We start from the raw sequence: 17,265 nt of genomic DNA on the forward strand, positions 1-17,265 counted from the left end.
TATTGCAGTCAAATTGTTATGCAAATCTTTTAAATAATTCTCTCCTCTACGATACTCTTCATATGAAATTCAATAAAATATTAATAGTAAAATTGCCTTAACTGTACTATCAGCAGCATTCAACATTCAAACACATTTTATGTATACATTCTTCTAATTAATACAAATTTAAATTCGAACACACTGTTTGCTAAATTAAAAATTTCCAAATTCCTAGTCTGATTTCTAAAATGATTATGAATTACAGACTATTTAGCATAATAGTGATATTATAACTAAAAATAGTTCCTTTGCTCTATACAATGATTTATAAAGAGTAATTTTTGACTCAATGGAAGTCTGTTTCAATTCAAAATTTTTTTTCAAACACTGCATTCCAAAACATTATTTAATCCTTTTCAATCTCAAATATGGTCTTACCTCATTTAAAATTTCCATAATTTCCTTGTCATAGCAATCCAGGAGAATCTCATAGGACTCTAAATGCCTTGCATGCATCATAGCCGGCACACAGTCTCGTAAAGCACTGAACATGTACTAACAGAACCAAAAAAACTCATTAATATATTATAAAACAAATATTTTACTATGGCATAAAGTGAAAGCATTTCTATTTCTGGTGCTGAACACGTCAATTTTATTCTTCCTAAATATTAACACATACACAGGCACATACACACACCCAATTCCCCGCTCTTTTACAGATTTTACAATGAAAGTACAAATAAAAACTTGAATTCTCATGTCCTTACTTTCACTCTATTATTAGTGAAAAGAAATTTTTTTTCAAATGAGAGGGGGGAAAAAAAAACTGATGTCTGGTTCTCATGTGGTCCTGTATAATTTGATGACATTACAAACTAAATTTTCAATTCAGAAATCCCAGGGAAATATCAAAGAAGCAGAAAAAAAATTATTTTTTTTATACATTAGCAGAAAGAATACTTTAAATTTTTTCTACATTAACAGTAATACTGAGTGACAAAAAGAAGAGGAAAAAACAGAAGAAAAATGCAGTATTAGCAGTAAAATATATAAGGAAAAAAAATCTAAACATCCACCTGTCTATATATAGTCTTATGAAGTGGAATTACAGAATATTTTCATTTACTATGTTACTTATTTCTGGAACGCTTGGATTTTAAAACTGAATACTATCAAGATACTGGCCAAATTTTGTTACACTGTGTGCATGTACAAATATGAAACAACATATCCCATAATTACATACATCTATAATGCACCAATAAGAAAATGTGGAAGAAAAAAAAACTCTGAATACTATGGAATTATTTTTGTAAATAAGAATAAAATGTATTTTAAATATCTAGTTATATCCAAAATCTTTTCAATCTACTCAAAAAATAAGTTCCAAATTCATACCTTCTTACAAATATCCAACAAAGACTTATAAAACTTTTTATCAACAGTTCGAAAAATTCGAAAGTGCAGTACAAAGAGTCCACAAATTCCAACATACTTGTCTCTCTGGTCAATTTCAGAAGGTTCTCCTTATAAAATAATAACACAAGAGAAAAATACACTTAAATTATGTTTATAAGGCAATGCAAACTTTGCAAACAAAAACCCCCAAATGTGATCTATATTACCAAGTTTGGCTTCTACATTTGCAAAAATTGAGCGAATACTATGTGCAAATTCTTCAGCAAAAGTGCTATTCTTTGACACAGATACTCCACCGTTGAGAGAATCAAACTGTTGTTCTATACAGGCCTATACAGGAGATATTTAAAGAGAAATTGAGGCTCTTAATCATAAAGAATCAAACATTTAAAATATATGATAAACACCTATAGTTATCATTTTAATATTATTAAAACTGAAACACAGATTCTTACTTTAGTACCTAAGTCCTCTTGACTGAAAAATGTGTATATACTTATACATCTGACTACAATTATGTGAAAGTAATAAAACTAAACCCCAAATATCTAATTCTGGATAAACAGATATCCAAAATGATGCTTAAGAGGTGTACAGAAGATATTTCTGATGACACACTGGGAAGCATGTTTTTATTTTACTTTGCACTCTCAAGGGTAGAACCTGTATTTTTTTCTGTTTTCATTTGCTTTCCTAGCACTTTATTATAGTATGTGTGGAAATATCCCCTGGCAAAAGAATAAATATCAAAAATAGTTACCTTCTGAATCTAATGAACAGTTAAATTATAAAAACAAAAGCTGGGATTACTCTATTTAAATTGTGATCATGAGCAATATAAATTAAAAGTTACCCCGAAGCACATGTAAAACAGAATATAATCCAATCTCTTGGGGACACTACCTAAGTCAGACCTCTCCAATAGAACTTCCTGTGATGATGGAAACATTCTGATTATGTGCTATCTGATTAACAGTTTGCCAAGAATTACATGTGACTATTAGGTAATGGTAATACCTAAATGTAGCTATTATGACTAAGAAAGTGATTTTTAGGGCTAATGAGATAGCTCATAGTAGGCCTTGGTTTGATCCCCAGCACCAGAAAAAAAATAGGAAGTAATTAATGTATGCAGAATTTAAACATCTGTAGAAGGTACTAAATGAACTGTGCAGACTCAACATTATATTCCTTGAGCCTAGGATGAATTCATCAGACTTTTTTTAATGGTTTTTTAGTTATACATGGACACAATATCTTTATTTTGTTTATTTATTTTTATGTGGTGCTGAGGATCGAACCCAGGGTCTCTCATGTGTGAGGCGAACACTCTACCACTGAGCCACAACCCCAAGCCCTCATCAGACTTTTTAAGGTAGTTTTACAAACCTAAATCTAGAGGTATTTAACAACAAACAATATGTATTTAACTATAAAAAATATTTAACACAAACACTTAAATCTTAGTCCTTAATTTTCTCCTTTTACATAATTTAAAAGAAAACCCTCACCCCTAGTACAATCAATACACTTTTTTGTTTACTACTAGATACCAAAATAGTTATCAATTAATACACTAACAATGATTTTAAGTCAAAGCACTTTTTAAAGAAAAACAAACTCAACAGTATTCAAAAAATTCTTAGCTGAGTTAACTAATACAAGCTCATTGGTTATAGCCTGATACAGCTCTACTCACCTGAAATATCAGGCCATCAAGTAACTGCCCTTCTAGTTTTAACAAGAACTTTTCAAATGGCTTTAGTTTTTCTTCCTGAATTCCAAATTTGGAAGGGTTGTGATGTACAGACTTCAGTAACCTTGTAGAAAAGCAGGAAAAAGATATTAAATCTACTTAAATGAATTATTAAAAACTCAAAACTTTTTCCTCATTCTTATTTGGCGCTATACATTTGAAAATTTGAGCAGAATAATCCTCATACATGAAATTTTCTTTTGCTTCTTTATATCATCTTAAATTCAGATGCCTGGAGCTCTGTATATACCAGATATTTAGTGAATATTTATACATTGAATAAAACATAAAGTTTTAGAGCATGTAATAAAATGAAGCCAATTCAGAGAAAAAAAACATCACTTGAATAGAGTCCAAAGAAAAAAATAAATCAGAGTCCTAAGGCAGGATGCTTGCCAGGTACACCTTAAATCCCACTGGCTCAGGAGGCTAAAGCAGGAGAATTGCAAGTTCGAAGCCAGCCTCAGCAACTTAGTGAAGACTTGAGCAACTGAGAAGACCCTGCCTCAAAATAAAAAAAAAAAAAATTTAAAAAGGGCTGGGGATGTGACTCAGTGCTAAGTGCCCCTGGATTCAATCCCTGATACAAAAACAAAATGAATGAATATGCTTTATATAGGTTTATCATGCCCTCAGACAAATCCATCTGAAATTAAGCAACAGTACTATCTTCATAAATGTAAGAGAATAAAGTTATTTTAATTGATGTACCTTTTGTACATAGTCCAGTGGTCTTTCAGTGTGATATGATTATCAATAATTTCATCCAGAGTGAGCAAAACTGTCAGCAGTTCTCCCAAGTGCTCATACATAGTCTGTCAAAAAACCTTTAATGATTATCATTTAGTCACTAGTTAGAAATTAATCCTTATATAGATTTTTAAAGTAAAATATTTGGGCTAATTACTGAATTAGTTTAAGCAGGGGGGTAACATCAGTTTATTAAACTACAGGTTTGATCCTCAAATGAGACTATCAGTCTTAAATAGAGAACCCTTTGCCCAATATTTCTTCCTTAATTATGACATTTTGCAGATTTATTGATTTATTTCACTGATCAAAGAGACTATGAAGAATGTGTACTGGGCCACAACCAGGAAAACTAAAAATAACAGTGATAGTAAGTAATGCCTCATCAACTACACAAGTGAAAAGAGAATATGAAAAAAAAATCCTATAAGAACCTTGGTATGATTGTTACACTTCCTAATCACACATACTCCAAAGTAAAACACAGTAAAAATGAGCTTTACTGGTCAAGTTAAATTACCTGAAAATGAACTCCAGTTGTCTCTATAATTTGGGTGGCAATCCTATAATAAAATAACACCCAAGTTAAAAAAAATTGCTTTTTTTAAAGAAACAGTTCATTCTTATTTTAAAGAATATACACATTAGCAGAAGCTCTTAGAATTTTAATATGCACTCATCTTAAGGCTTCAGTCATTAAAATTTAAGAGATCTAAGAAATTACTACCATGTTCCTCTCTCCTAAGAAGGGAACTGACGTATGCATTCAGACTGCTATCCCTGTGTACTCACAGGAAGGGACATGACAACATGTGGCCCGTGAATAATCCTAGCGATTTAAACCTAAAAGATATATCCTGGATAATGACAGAAATAACAAAACTAAAACTATTAGAATTCTTCAATTATCAGCTAGGCTCTTTGTATCCTAACCGAAGTGGTATTTTGGAACTAGGCCTCTCTTTGGTCAGATTGATTTCTTGTTCTTATTCCTACTGAAAAACATACTTCTAAGATTATACTAAAGTCAAAAGCCACAGAAAATTCATTTCACTTCCTTCCTAAACATCCAATTTACTCAACAATAAATAATTTATGATAGTATTTATATGTTAAAATACATATAGATATTTCAAAGAACACATTTTTTAAAATAAAGAGAAAATTCAAATCAATTTCATCCTTCAGGGTCGAGGTGGGGCTGGGAGAGACGGGGAGCTATACTCTCACTCTCCCCTGACACAGGGATAACTTCACTGATAAGCCAGAACAAAAAAGTACCTGATAAGAAATGCATGAGAATGAGAGTAAAAACATTCTACCCATTTATGAAGAGTTAAGGTACATTTAGAACAATGAATTAATGAATTAGAGTTAAGGTATACTTAGAACACATTTAGAACAATGAATCAACTGATGACCAAAGTAACAGTGCCAAAGTTGCCATGGAATCTTAATAAATAACTTCTATGGGCCTCATATATCTCTTCTTATCATTAAGAGTGCTAGTCAAGGGGCTGGGGTTGTGGCTCAGTGGTAGAACGCTTGTCTAGCACATGTGAGGCACTAGGTTTGATCCTCAGCACCATATAAAAATAGATAAATAAAAGTATTATGTCCATCTACAACTAAAAATTAAAAAAATTAAAAAGAGCCCTAGTCAAACATCTAAACAAAATTACTGTAGGGATATAATTAAATAGTAAATGTGAGAAAATGTTTAAGTATAAAGAATTAATCAAATGGTAGATATTATTGTGTGGTAGTAAGAATAGCAAACGCTCTAGGAAAACTTGATCACGTTTCTTAATTTAGGATAGTGGTCCCTAAATTTGTAAGATTATAGGACTACAAAATTTTTTCAGTATAGATTCCTTAACTCCACTCCTCAGGACCCCTGATTTTAAGAAAAAAAGTCTCATGAATCAGGAAACTACTAATGTAGATAAGAAAGGAGTGAAGAGAGAATATAGTGCAAGAATAAATTCCACATTAGTTTTTTTCTATATGGTCAAATTTCTTCTAAGTTTTTTTTTTCTGGTTGACATTCTCATTCAGACAAATAATGGGGTCATGCACTATGGTAGAAATTGTGCTTATTAATTTATGTAATGTACCCATAAGTAGCACTTAAAACATCGTAAGCATTCAAAGAATGCTGAATAAATAAGTGAATAAAAAACTATTTCAGATGTTTAGTTTTTTAAAAGACATTTCCTGTATCTCTAATATAAAAGCAAAAACATATGTAAAATCCATTACTTGTTACTGATATAGAGGGCGGCCAACTGATGGACTACATTCATCACCACTTCATAGCATCTCGTAACAAAACAAGACAGTTCCTGAAATGATAAGTTGAGTATGTTTTACAAAATTGCCTTTAAATGTCATCTTTTTAAACTAATTTTTATGGTAAAGAATCTTTGAAAAATAATCACTTTCTAGTAAAATATCCAATTACCCACAAGTCAAATAACTTCAGCATTCCTCAAGCAATCAATTAACTCACTTCCTGCATCCCAGGCCATTCCTAGTTCTGTTCCCACTGCACTTCATTCATACTTCTATTTTAAGTCTAATTGTTCTAGCTATTCATATAACATCGAAGTGGGATTCATTCCGTCTTTGAATATCTATTGCGTAGCATGGTAGCTAACACTGAATTATTGCTCAGCATGAATGAAGGAGCTCAAAGGCTGCCAGTTTTGGAAAATAGGAAGATGAGAGAAGGGGTCTAGAAATCACTTCAAATATTAAGTACCTTTATAATCTATAAGTGGGCTTGGCACACAATAAGTGAAGTATCAATTACTCCAGGGTTGTGCTTGTCATTAAACAATAAATTCACATCTGTTGTATCTCAGACCTCGACTTTTAAACCCATAGAAAGTGTGTATCTAAAATATTTAAAATCTGATTAAATTTAAAACTATTTTAAATTTTAAGCTCTATGAGGGCAGCAATTTTTGTTGGTTTTATGTACTGTTGTATCCTCAGCACTAAGAGTAGGTGTATAGACATCACAAAGTGTATTTACACAAATCAATACAGCTATAACACCACTAAGCAATATAATCTTATGGGAATACTGTTGTAAATTCAGTCCTCTGTTGACCGAAACAGTTACATGGCACATGACTGTATGTGCAATTATATTAAAATGTATTTTTTTCTTAAAAAATGCATGATGACACAAAATATTTTAAAGAATTATAAAATGATAAATCAAGAAAATGCCAACTAGAACAGAGTTGAGGCAGCCATATTACTATCAAACAAAACAGATTTTATGAGTATTACTATAGCTAATCACTACACAGGTTGAACATCCTTTATCTGAAATGCTTAGAACCAGATTTGTGCTTTGGCTGGAATACCTGAGAATATTTGCATATACATAATGAGATATCCAGGGGATGGGAACCAAGTCTAAATATGAAATTCATTTGTTTCATATACCCCTTATACACATAGCCTGCAGGCAACTGGATACAGTATTTTTATTAATCTGGGTTATGATATTTTCTACTTGTGATTGTCACATCAGTGCTCAAATGGTTTCAGATTTTGGAGCTGAATGTTTTAGTATTTTGGGATAGGAGATTCTCAACCTGTATATGTAACATATATTTACACAAATATATATATAATGTTTTTTAGTTGTCAATGGATCTTTATTTTATTTATTCATATGTGGTGCTGAGAATTGAACCCAGTGCCTCCCACATGCTAGGTAAGCGCTCTACCACTGAGCCACAACCCCAGCCCCCACAATTATATATTATATAATTATTATCATAGCTTAAGAGTCACCTCATAGCAATAAAAGATTAAATTTATCAGGAATCATTAAAAATTCTAAATTTGTATACACAGGATAAAATATCTGCAAATTAAGAAATGCAAATTTGATAAAACTAAGGGGAGAAACTGACACATTTACTGAAACCCTATAAACTATATTTTTTAGACACTTTCCTATCCAGAAGACCTCCTGTTAGATTCTGCCAATAAGAGATTAGGAGGCAGGAAGAGGACATGCTTTCAATTTTTTGCTATTTTTATCAAGATACCTATGTAAGAGCACCTCACCCCAACAATGGAAGTTTGCACCAGTATCCAGTTTCTTTCAGCACTTCAAATATAACCTCAAACCACCCTCTCAAGGTACCAGAACAGGCAGGGCCAAATCCTCAGGGATATGAACACCAATTCCACATGGTTATTTCAAGCTCCTAGATTCTGGAAAACCCAACTTTTTCCTTCTGTTCCCTTGATGTTGAGGTCATATCTACTTCCTTTGGATTACCTATTTTGTTCTTTCAGTCCTCTAATTCCTGTGTAACCAATTCTTTATATTAAATACCCTCTTTTAAAAATATTATTGTGTATATCTAAGGTATGCAACATAATTAGTTTTTTGTCAAATGCAGCTAAAATCTACTCATTTAAAACAATTCCATATAAAATTTTATTGCTTATTGCCCCCATGTGGTAAATTAAGATTTCTAGACTTCTTGCTACACTATGTGCCATTTTGTAACCTCTGATCTAGATCTTTTGAAGGACCTTCTGTGATTTGTTTTCTAGATAAGACCTTGAATAACACATACCATCATCAACAAAGTGCTCTCAATTAGGTCAAGTAGACACCCCAGAAAGAAATTATAAGGATTCGAACCATATATTTGCATGCACAATTTGATAAAACATATCAAGTCTTATATCCAACAATCAGAAGGGAGGTGGAACTATGGATATTTTTTCTTTAGTCCTGATTTTTGTTTTTGTCACTTTGTGCATTATTGTATGCTCTCCCGCTGGGGCAGCAAGGGAATAGAGATTATTTCATCCTTTTGATTAAATCAAGCCAAAAGATATGGAATCACTAAAACTCTTCAGAGATACAAAGCATATCTAAATTGAAATATTCTATTAGAAGCATCAAGCACCGCTGCTTTTAACAATCTCATCAATGCTCATTCAACAGCTTAAGCTTCACCATTTACAACTTTCCCACATGTAATTTATCTTCTTCCACAAGGTACAAAGTTGAAGTGACTATAAAAAGCATGATAAATCATCCTTTAAAAAATTATGCAAAGAAACTGATTTTGATACCTTATTCCTCTAAGAGTGCTTGGAAATTTTTCAGAAGTCTATCTCTTAAACTACAATCCAATGCTTATTAAGTGTCTCACAGAGCACACATATCCTTAGCATGTAAAGTTTTCAGAACTTTCTAAATTGGGATTTATTCAAACTTTTAAAAGAAAAAGCTCATTAAAAAGCAAAAATCACTTACCTGTAAGAATGAAATAAATCTCCCCATTTGAATTTGGCAATCACCTTCCACCATGCTGGAATCTGTAGCTTTAAAGGACAACATGAATAATTACATTTCAATTTTTTCGTCTGAATTCAACACCAAAACACACTTATTTTTTTAATTAGGACATCTTCTAATCCACATAGTATTTATTATATTTTTTCTTGTCTTTTTCTTCATTATTTTAATCTGCATAACATTAAAGAATTTTTACTGAAGAGAAAAATTCGACATTAGTCATACAATTAAAAGTAACCATCTGCTTCACTATTAAATGAATTCAAGAAAAATCCTCATCTAATTATGGTACTTTTGGGGGTTAGTTTGGTTTGGTATCTGGGATTAAACCAAAGGGTGCTACACCACAAGCTACATCCCCATTGCCTTTTCAGTTTTGAGGCAGGGTCTTGCTAAGTGGCTGAGGCTGGCCCCAAACTTGTGATCCTCCTGTCTCAGCCTCTGGTGGTGTAACAGGCATGCATTACCATGCTTTGTAACTTACAGAAATACCACAAATCAGTTTTAGAGAATTCTCTTGTTTAACCAACCAAATAAACCAACAAAAACCTGGAATTTTTTTTTCTCACACTAATACATGACATAATCATGTTCTGTCAACTTTCTGTTCATTTCAATCTCATTACCACAATACCATTTTGAAACTTTAAAACATACCTCCTTCTCCATAAAACAAGAGCCCATTGTAAAACTTAGTTTCAGCCTGTTTAAAAAATAATAAAATAATTTTAAACACTGTTTTGTTTTCAAATTTCTAGGCTCTCTTATTTATACTTAACAACAGAGGACTACAACATCATTTACAACTTTTTTTTAATTTCAAAAGCTACTTACAAGTAAATTCAATTTTTCTTAAGATTAACAAATATGTTACTGATACTCAAAGCTCTATCCTGATTTCTTTAGCCTTGACTCATCTGACCACCCTCATTGTTCCACACTGTTCCACTAGTTAATAGATAGCAACCACAGTATCAAAGAGTGAGAGGGAAAAAAAGATGACACTTAAACCAACTTTTATCAGAGTGTAAATGGCTCTTGGGTAAGAAAACACAAAACCAAATAGATACTAAGGATTCAAAGGTTTTTTTAAAGAAATCAGTTATATCTAGCTAGCCACTACATATGGCAGGTAACACCAACTTGGGAGGTATCCAGACCTGGATTCAAACTGTTAAGATGCAAGACATTAGACAAGTGACACCCTCTTTAAGCCTCAGTTTCTTCTATTCCTCACCTACCTCCCTGAGTTAGGGAGGACTAACCATATTAGCATGGTGTTTGGCACACAAGAAGTACGCAATGGTGTTATAACTATTAGTATCTTACTATTAGTATTATTACTGTTATTTCAAATAATTCATTTAATATTCAATATTCATAGAACACCACACATATACAAGCACTTTTTTGCTCTAAATGACCTGGTTTTAAAGTTTTAGATATAAAAATAATTACCTCATATTTTAATTTCTTGATTTCACAACAAAGTGCAGCATAAACAGTGATGACTTTGTTTAAAACCTAGTTTCATGAGAGAAAAGAAAATAGAAAAAGTAAATTTTAAAAAATAACAAAAGCATTTTTTTAAAATACATTTTTAGGTTTAGGACTTTGTACCTTGTTTTCAGTCTTTATGAGTTCCAAAAGGGAAGACTGTTCATAAGGCAAAAGCTATAGAAACAAAGAAAAAGAACATTTCTTTTTAATCTGGAAAAAAAAATCACTGAAATTTTAAATACATGAATTGAGACTATCTATACTCTGTTTAAACTTGTGTTAGACCCTGTACTCAGCATTAAAACCCAACCAACTTGTTTGTTCAAAACAATCTCAACAGAGGAAGTAAAAAAAAAATAATAAGCTCAAGAAGGAAAAATAAACAAGCTCAAGAAGAAATGACCCAACATAACACCACTATGCTGAAAGACTGTAGTTGTGCTCTGGGACATAAGGTGGTTGATTATAAATGCAGTGCAATAAAATGCTAAGTAATGAGATAATACTAATCAATAAATTCTATTAATTATGAACATGGGAAAGGACAACTATCATTTTGGAACTCATTATGCAGGCATACATTCAGTAAAATATGGTCTGAGATGTAGCTTAGTGGTAGAGCACTTGCTTAGCATGTGTGAGGGCCTGTGTTCAATCTCCAGTACCAAAGAGGGGAAAAAACAATTTACAATTTAGTAAGATGTTAATATGATACCTAAAAGGGAGAAGTAAGTTATCATAAAGAACAGAACAAAGAAGAAAAGAGAAAATATCATCTTTTCTTGTATAAATCAAAGACCCAAAATCACTTAAAAATGCAGTCTTGGGTTCACTTATCTTCTAAGACCAGCTCACAATCTACCTCTTTCACAAAGCCTTCCTATAATCATCATCTACAAGTGATGACTTTTAAGTTTCAGATCTTTCTTTTGGTAATAATAATAACAATTAAATATTTATGTAGGTAAATAACCTTATTATTATGTTGGAATTTGTTTTCAGAGATTTTGCCTGATTTTGTGATTCCCCGAAAGTACTACTACTCTTGTGGAGTTAGAAACATGAAACAATTGCCCAATAATGGAATTAAGAAGATTCCAAAGAAAGCAACAGGGAGCAGGAAGGTTTTGTATAATGATAAAATTTAAGAGATTAGAATGCTTCTGTGGGGGAACATAAAAGCTAAGAGATTATTTCACCCTTTTATAAAATCTGAGAGTTGAGAGAAACACCAATGTTTATGATCACAACTATGAGGCTCTTAAAGCTCAAGAATAAGTCTTTAAAAAACAAGAAGTTTTACTGAAAAAAATACAGAAACTCATTACCTTCAGAGATAATATAGGTTGACAATGGCAATTTCCTAGTGAAATTCCTATAATTTATATACAATGATTCTGATAGATGTGTCAAACAAAAAAAAAAAACAGACAGCAACAAATTTAGCTTAAAGATTTTTTAAAGGAAAACTATGCTTATCCAGTCAGCAAGACAGAAAAGTTTAGCGTAATTTCATTTTACAAATACATAAAGCATTAGTAAGGCAATTTAGAGTAGCAGATAAGGAATGTGCTCTGGAACTAAACTGCCTTTTATTGATTTGTCACTTAAATTCACTTTTTGAGTGTGTTGCTTAACTTTTCCATTCCTTTATTTTTCATTTGCAAACAGAGATGATACAGCATTGTTGTGGGATTTTAAAAGTCAATACCCCTCTTACAACACAAGAATAAAAAGTCCAATTTTAAAATGGGCTAGGGCCAGGTACAGAGGCGAGCACCTGAAGTCCCAGCTACTTGGATGGGAGGCAGAGATAGGAGAATCCCCTGAGCCCAAGAGTTTGAGGCCAGCATGGGCAACAATGGAAGACCCTGCCACCTCCTCCCACCCCCGACAAAAAAAAGGAAGAGCAGAGGATCTGCACAAACATTTCTCTAAAGAGAATTTCTCCATTTGTATAAATGGCCAAGAGCACAGGAAAAGATGCTCAACATCATTAGCCATAGGAGAAATAGCCATATGAAATTCAAATCAAAACCACAATAAGATATAATTTCATACCCACTAATATGGCTATAATAATTTTTTTAAGAACATAATATCAGGGGCTGGGGATGTGGCTCAAGCGGTAGCGCGCTCACCTGGCATGTGTGCGGCCCGGGTTCGATCCTCAGCACCACATACAAAGATGTTGTGTCCGCTGAGAACTAAAAAAAATAAATATTAAAAATTCTCTCTCTCTCTCTCTCTCTCTCTCCCTCCCTCCCTCCCTCCCTCCCTCCTCTCTCACTCTCTCTTTAAGAAAAAAAAAAAAAGAACATAATATCAAGTGTTGACAATGATATGGAGAGAAACTGGAACCCTCATACATTGATGGTAGGAATGTAAAATGGTGTGGCCACATTGGGAAAAAGTCTTACAGATCCTTAGAAAATTAAACAGCATATGACACAGCAATTCCACTGAGGCTTACACTTCAAGAGATATGAAAACATGTCTACAAAAAACTTGTACACGAATGCTCACAGCGGCAACTGTGAGCACAACTCTATTCCAAAAAGGAAAACCCCAACTATTTAGCAATTGATGAATGCATAAATACACTGTATTTGCATTTCATACAAAGTAATATTATTCAGCAATAAAAAGAAAGTAAGACATGCTCATGAGCCTTATATGGATGAGCCTTAAAAACATTACGGTAAGTAAAAGAAGTTGGACACAAAGGGCTACATATTGTATGTCTCCAATTATGAAATGTTCAAAAGGGACAAATCCATAGAGAGATAAAGTAAACTGATTGGTGGTAGCCTAGAGTCAGTGGATATTGGTGTAGCACAATATGGAAGCAGGGGTGACTAAAAGGTGCAAGATTTTAGGGGTGATAAAAATGTTCTAAAACTGACAGTGGTGATGGCTGCACAATTCTGTAAATAAACATAAAAAAAAGATCACTGAATTGTACAATTTAAGGGGGTTAATTTTATGATATGCAAATTACATCTCAAGAAAGCTGTCATTAACAAAAAGGCAATGTGTGACTTAGGACAGACACAGTATATAAATGCTCAACAAATATTAATTATTATTTAAGTGGAAATAGACCAGTTTCAAAGACAGAACAAGAGAGTAATCTCAAAATGTAACAGAGTAAGAGTAACACATTAAACAATCACTCCCACTTCAATATCTCCAATATAACACAAAGAAACTTTTTGAAAATGATGAAAATATTCTTATATCTTGATTGGGATACAAGTTATGGGCATACATGTTGGCAAAATTCACTGAACAGTATCCTTAAAAATCAGTACTTTTCAGTGTATGAAAATAACCTCCATAAGAACAAACAAGCCAAGCTTAAATAGTCTATCCAGCACTCTTATTATTTTTTTAGTGATGAAAAACAATGACCAAGTCAAAAAGCTGGAGCTTGTACCACTCTGACACTAACATCTTCAAGAATCATTCTTTCAAAAAACAAATTTTAAAAACATCTACCTAGCTTAGAGAAAAGAAAGTTAACAATTTTCTGTAATTTCTTTTTACTCTTAAAGATTGAAAATAAAATATATTTTCTACTTTAAAATTGAAGTTTAATATATTCTAGGTCCTGAAAATATATACATAAGTAAAATAATCAAACCAAATCATACCTTTAACGCTATAGGATCAAGATTGAAATCCCAAACATCTCCAATTGAATCATCCAGCGCATCCTCGATTCTTCTCAATTGAGATGTATATTCCTCCAGAAATTTTCCATAATTCTTAAGTTGGACTTCAGCATGAATTTCTAAATTTAAATTTTAAAACAGTATGTTAGAGCCACAAGTAATGAATTACAGAACACATACTTCAAATAACCTCAGAAATCACAGCAAAGCATTGTTAATTATTACTTTGGAATGTCTGGACTTCTTGAAAATAAAGTTCCAAAGTTAAACAGTAATTCAGCCTTCAACTTTTTCCAAATGCATAAAACAATTTTAAAAGCAGTGACCCATTTACCCAGGACTTCTAACCAATCTGAATAATGCCTCTGACAACTCAATGTCTTGATTCTATGTTTTAGTGAGAAACAACTCTACTGAAAAATATAAATATTCACAACCTGGCCTGAAGCAGGTGCAAAAATCTACATTGAGCTGGGGATATGGCTCTAGGGCTTGCCTAGAATGTGCAAGGACCTGGGCTCAATCCCCAGCACTACAAAAATAAACAAGCTGCTGGCTGCGCTTGTAACTTAAGCCGGGCACAGCACACCTGCAAATCCAGCAACTCAGGAGGCTGAGGCAGAAGGATCACAAGTTCAAAGCCAATCTCAACAACTTAGCAAGACCTTGGTTTCAAAATAAAACATAGAAAGGACTGAATATGTGGCTCAAGGGTTAAGCACCCCTGGATTCAATCCCCAGTGCCCCCCCAAAAAAAAATCTGTATTGTTAAAGAAGCAACATTTTTAGATGATAATTTAAGAATATTTTTCTCATAATGCCTAAAACTTTACCATGTTTTATAATTTGTTAAATTATTTAACTATAAAAACAAGTTGGAAAAGTAAAGTCAGAACAAAATGCTGTGCTGCTATTTACAGAATTAACACAATTCATGACTTTAAGCTTAAAGTCACTGGAATAAACCATATTTTAAAAATGCCAGATCATCAAAATTAATGAAAGTAATTACTTCATCCTATACATAAGAATTATTTATTCACAAAGGCAGCAAATTCAAGTTTCTTTTATTGATGTGTATAACTATTCAATCTTTGTCTTCTAAAAAAAGAAAATTTTTCTTTTCAAATTAGCAATATGGGGCTGGGGTTGTAGCTCAGTGGTACAGTGCTTACTTAGCATATGTGAGGCACTGAGTTTGATCCTCAGTACTACATAAAAATAAATAAATAAAATAAAGGTATTATGTTCACCTACAACTAAAATTTTTTTTTAAACTTTTAACTTAGCAATCTGAAGCAACTCTAAGATAAAGTATATTCTGACTCATGCTGTATTAAAGATCTACCTTCCTATTTTTCCTTAGTGTTTGCAACTCATGATCTGAATCAGAAGAACCAATTTAGCTCAATAAAGTTTCTATCTCATTACAGCATTAATCTAGGTAGTTTTGGAAAACATTTAGTCTAGATATAATTCATAGTCCAAAAATCAATAAAAACCAGTCTTCTCTTTCCTACAGCTAACATAAAAACTACGTAAGTGTTCAGGACCCCAAATTGACATTCTATTCTGTTACATGGGAAAGGATCAAGCTACATTTGACCAGCAAATGAATTCTCAAAGACAATACTAGAAAAACACACCAATAAATTGCTCCCTTAGTTTGAGAATTCACAAGGTAGAAGGGAACAGAAAACCCTAATAACATTGAGGTTCCTTGCCAATAATGAACAGTTGAAAAATTAGTAAAAGTTAAAGTACATGACTTGATATAAGAATCACGATTATTCAGAATTCTAAACACCTGTATAACAGTCATCTTTTCCAATAGTTACCCTTCCTTGCCTTATCTTTGTACCCTTAACAGCAACTGGAGTGTAGAAAATGTCTGTTGAATGAATCAGATTATTCTACTTCAAGTTGGAATCATTTCAAAACCAAATAACATATCTTCATTCATTATTTTTTAATATCCTTTATTTTATTTTTATGTGGTGCTGAGGATTAAACCCAGTACTTCACGTGTGCCAGGCGAGCACTCTATCACTGAGCCACAACCCCATCCCATTTATTTATTTTTTAGTTTTAATTGGACAATATCTTTATTTTTATGTGGTGCTGAGGATCCAACCCAGGGCCTTACATGTGCTAGGCCAGTGCTCTACTGCTGAGCCACAACCCCCAGCCTCATTATTGTTTTGAAGATACTAACATAGGAAACCTTTGCCTACAAAACACCATACATGACAACCCGCTTCTCACAATAAGCACCAAAGATCTGCAACAAAAAATGATTCAAGATTTTTGTCAATAGCTCCAAGATTACTTTTATGTTGCATAAGCGTTAATATCTTAAAGAATGTTTTGTAAAAAAATTCAAACAATGCTGGATGTAGTTTACCCATCTTTGAGAAATGAATAATCTTAAATTCATAGATGTTAAGTTTCTCTTTATAAAATCAGACAGCAAGATCTCCTTCTATTTTTGGTTGTTTGGTACTGGAGATTGAACCCAGAGGCACTTTAGCACTGAGCGATAACACCAGCCCTTTTTATTTTCTGAGACAGGGTCTAAGTTGCTTAGGACCTCACTAAGTAGCTAAGGCTGGCCTCAAACTTGCAATCCTCCTGCCTCAGCCTCTAGAGTTGCTGGGACTGCTTGTGTATGCTCTCACACCCAGCTCTGCTTTCGTTTTTAACTAACGAATCAAGTGGAGCAAAATAAATACCAACATATTCAGCCTGAATCATTCTCAGAAGCCAAATATTTCTGCCATATGCATGCCTGTAATCTCACCTACTGGAGAAGGGGAGGCACGAGGATG

General features: G+C 32.8%; 1 pseudogene across 1 annotated transcript in view; it reads right to left on the reverse strand.

Annotated features, from left to right (window-relative positions):
• Window positions 1-16,845, reverse strand: part of LOC308633205 (WASH complex subunit 4-like) — a 38,454-nt pseudogene extending 21,609 nt beyond the window's left edge. The window contains exons 1-13 of the transcript XR_014024326.1: window positions 16,842-16,845; window positions 14,417-14,556; window positions 10,881-10,934; window positions 10,719-10,784; window positions 9,918-9,963; window positions 9,219-9,286; window positions 6,173-6,255; window positions 4,431-4,473; window positions 3,872-3,975; window positions 3,104-3,224; window positions 1,611-1,734; window positions 1,384-1,511; window positions 421-537 (exon numbers count right to left, since the gene is read on the reverse strand). The product of XR_014024326.1 is annotated as a WASH complex subunit 4-like (transcript). The remainder of the gene's footprint in view (window positions 1-420; window positions 538-1,383; window positions 1,512-1,610; window positions 1,735-3,103; window positions 3,225-3,871; window positions 3,976-4,430; window positions 4,474-6,172; window positions 6,256-9,218; window positions 9,287-9,917; window positions 9,964-10,718; window positions 10,785-10,880; window positions 10,935-14,416; window positions 14,557-16,841) is intronic.
• Window positions 16,846-17,265: the final 420 nt, after the last annotated feature.

Source organism: Spermophilus citellus, assembly GCF_964194105.1.
Source record: "Spermophilus citellus genome assembly, chromosome: 14".
Lineage (NCBI taxonomy): Eukaryota > Metazoa > Chordata > Mammalia > Rodentia > Sciuridae > Spermophilus > Spermophilus citellus.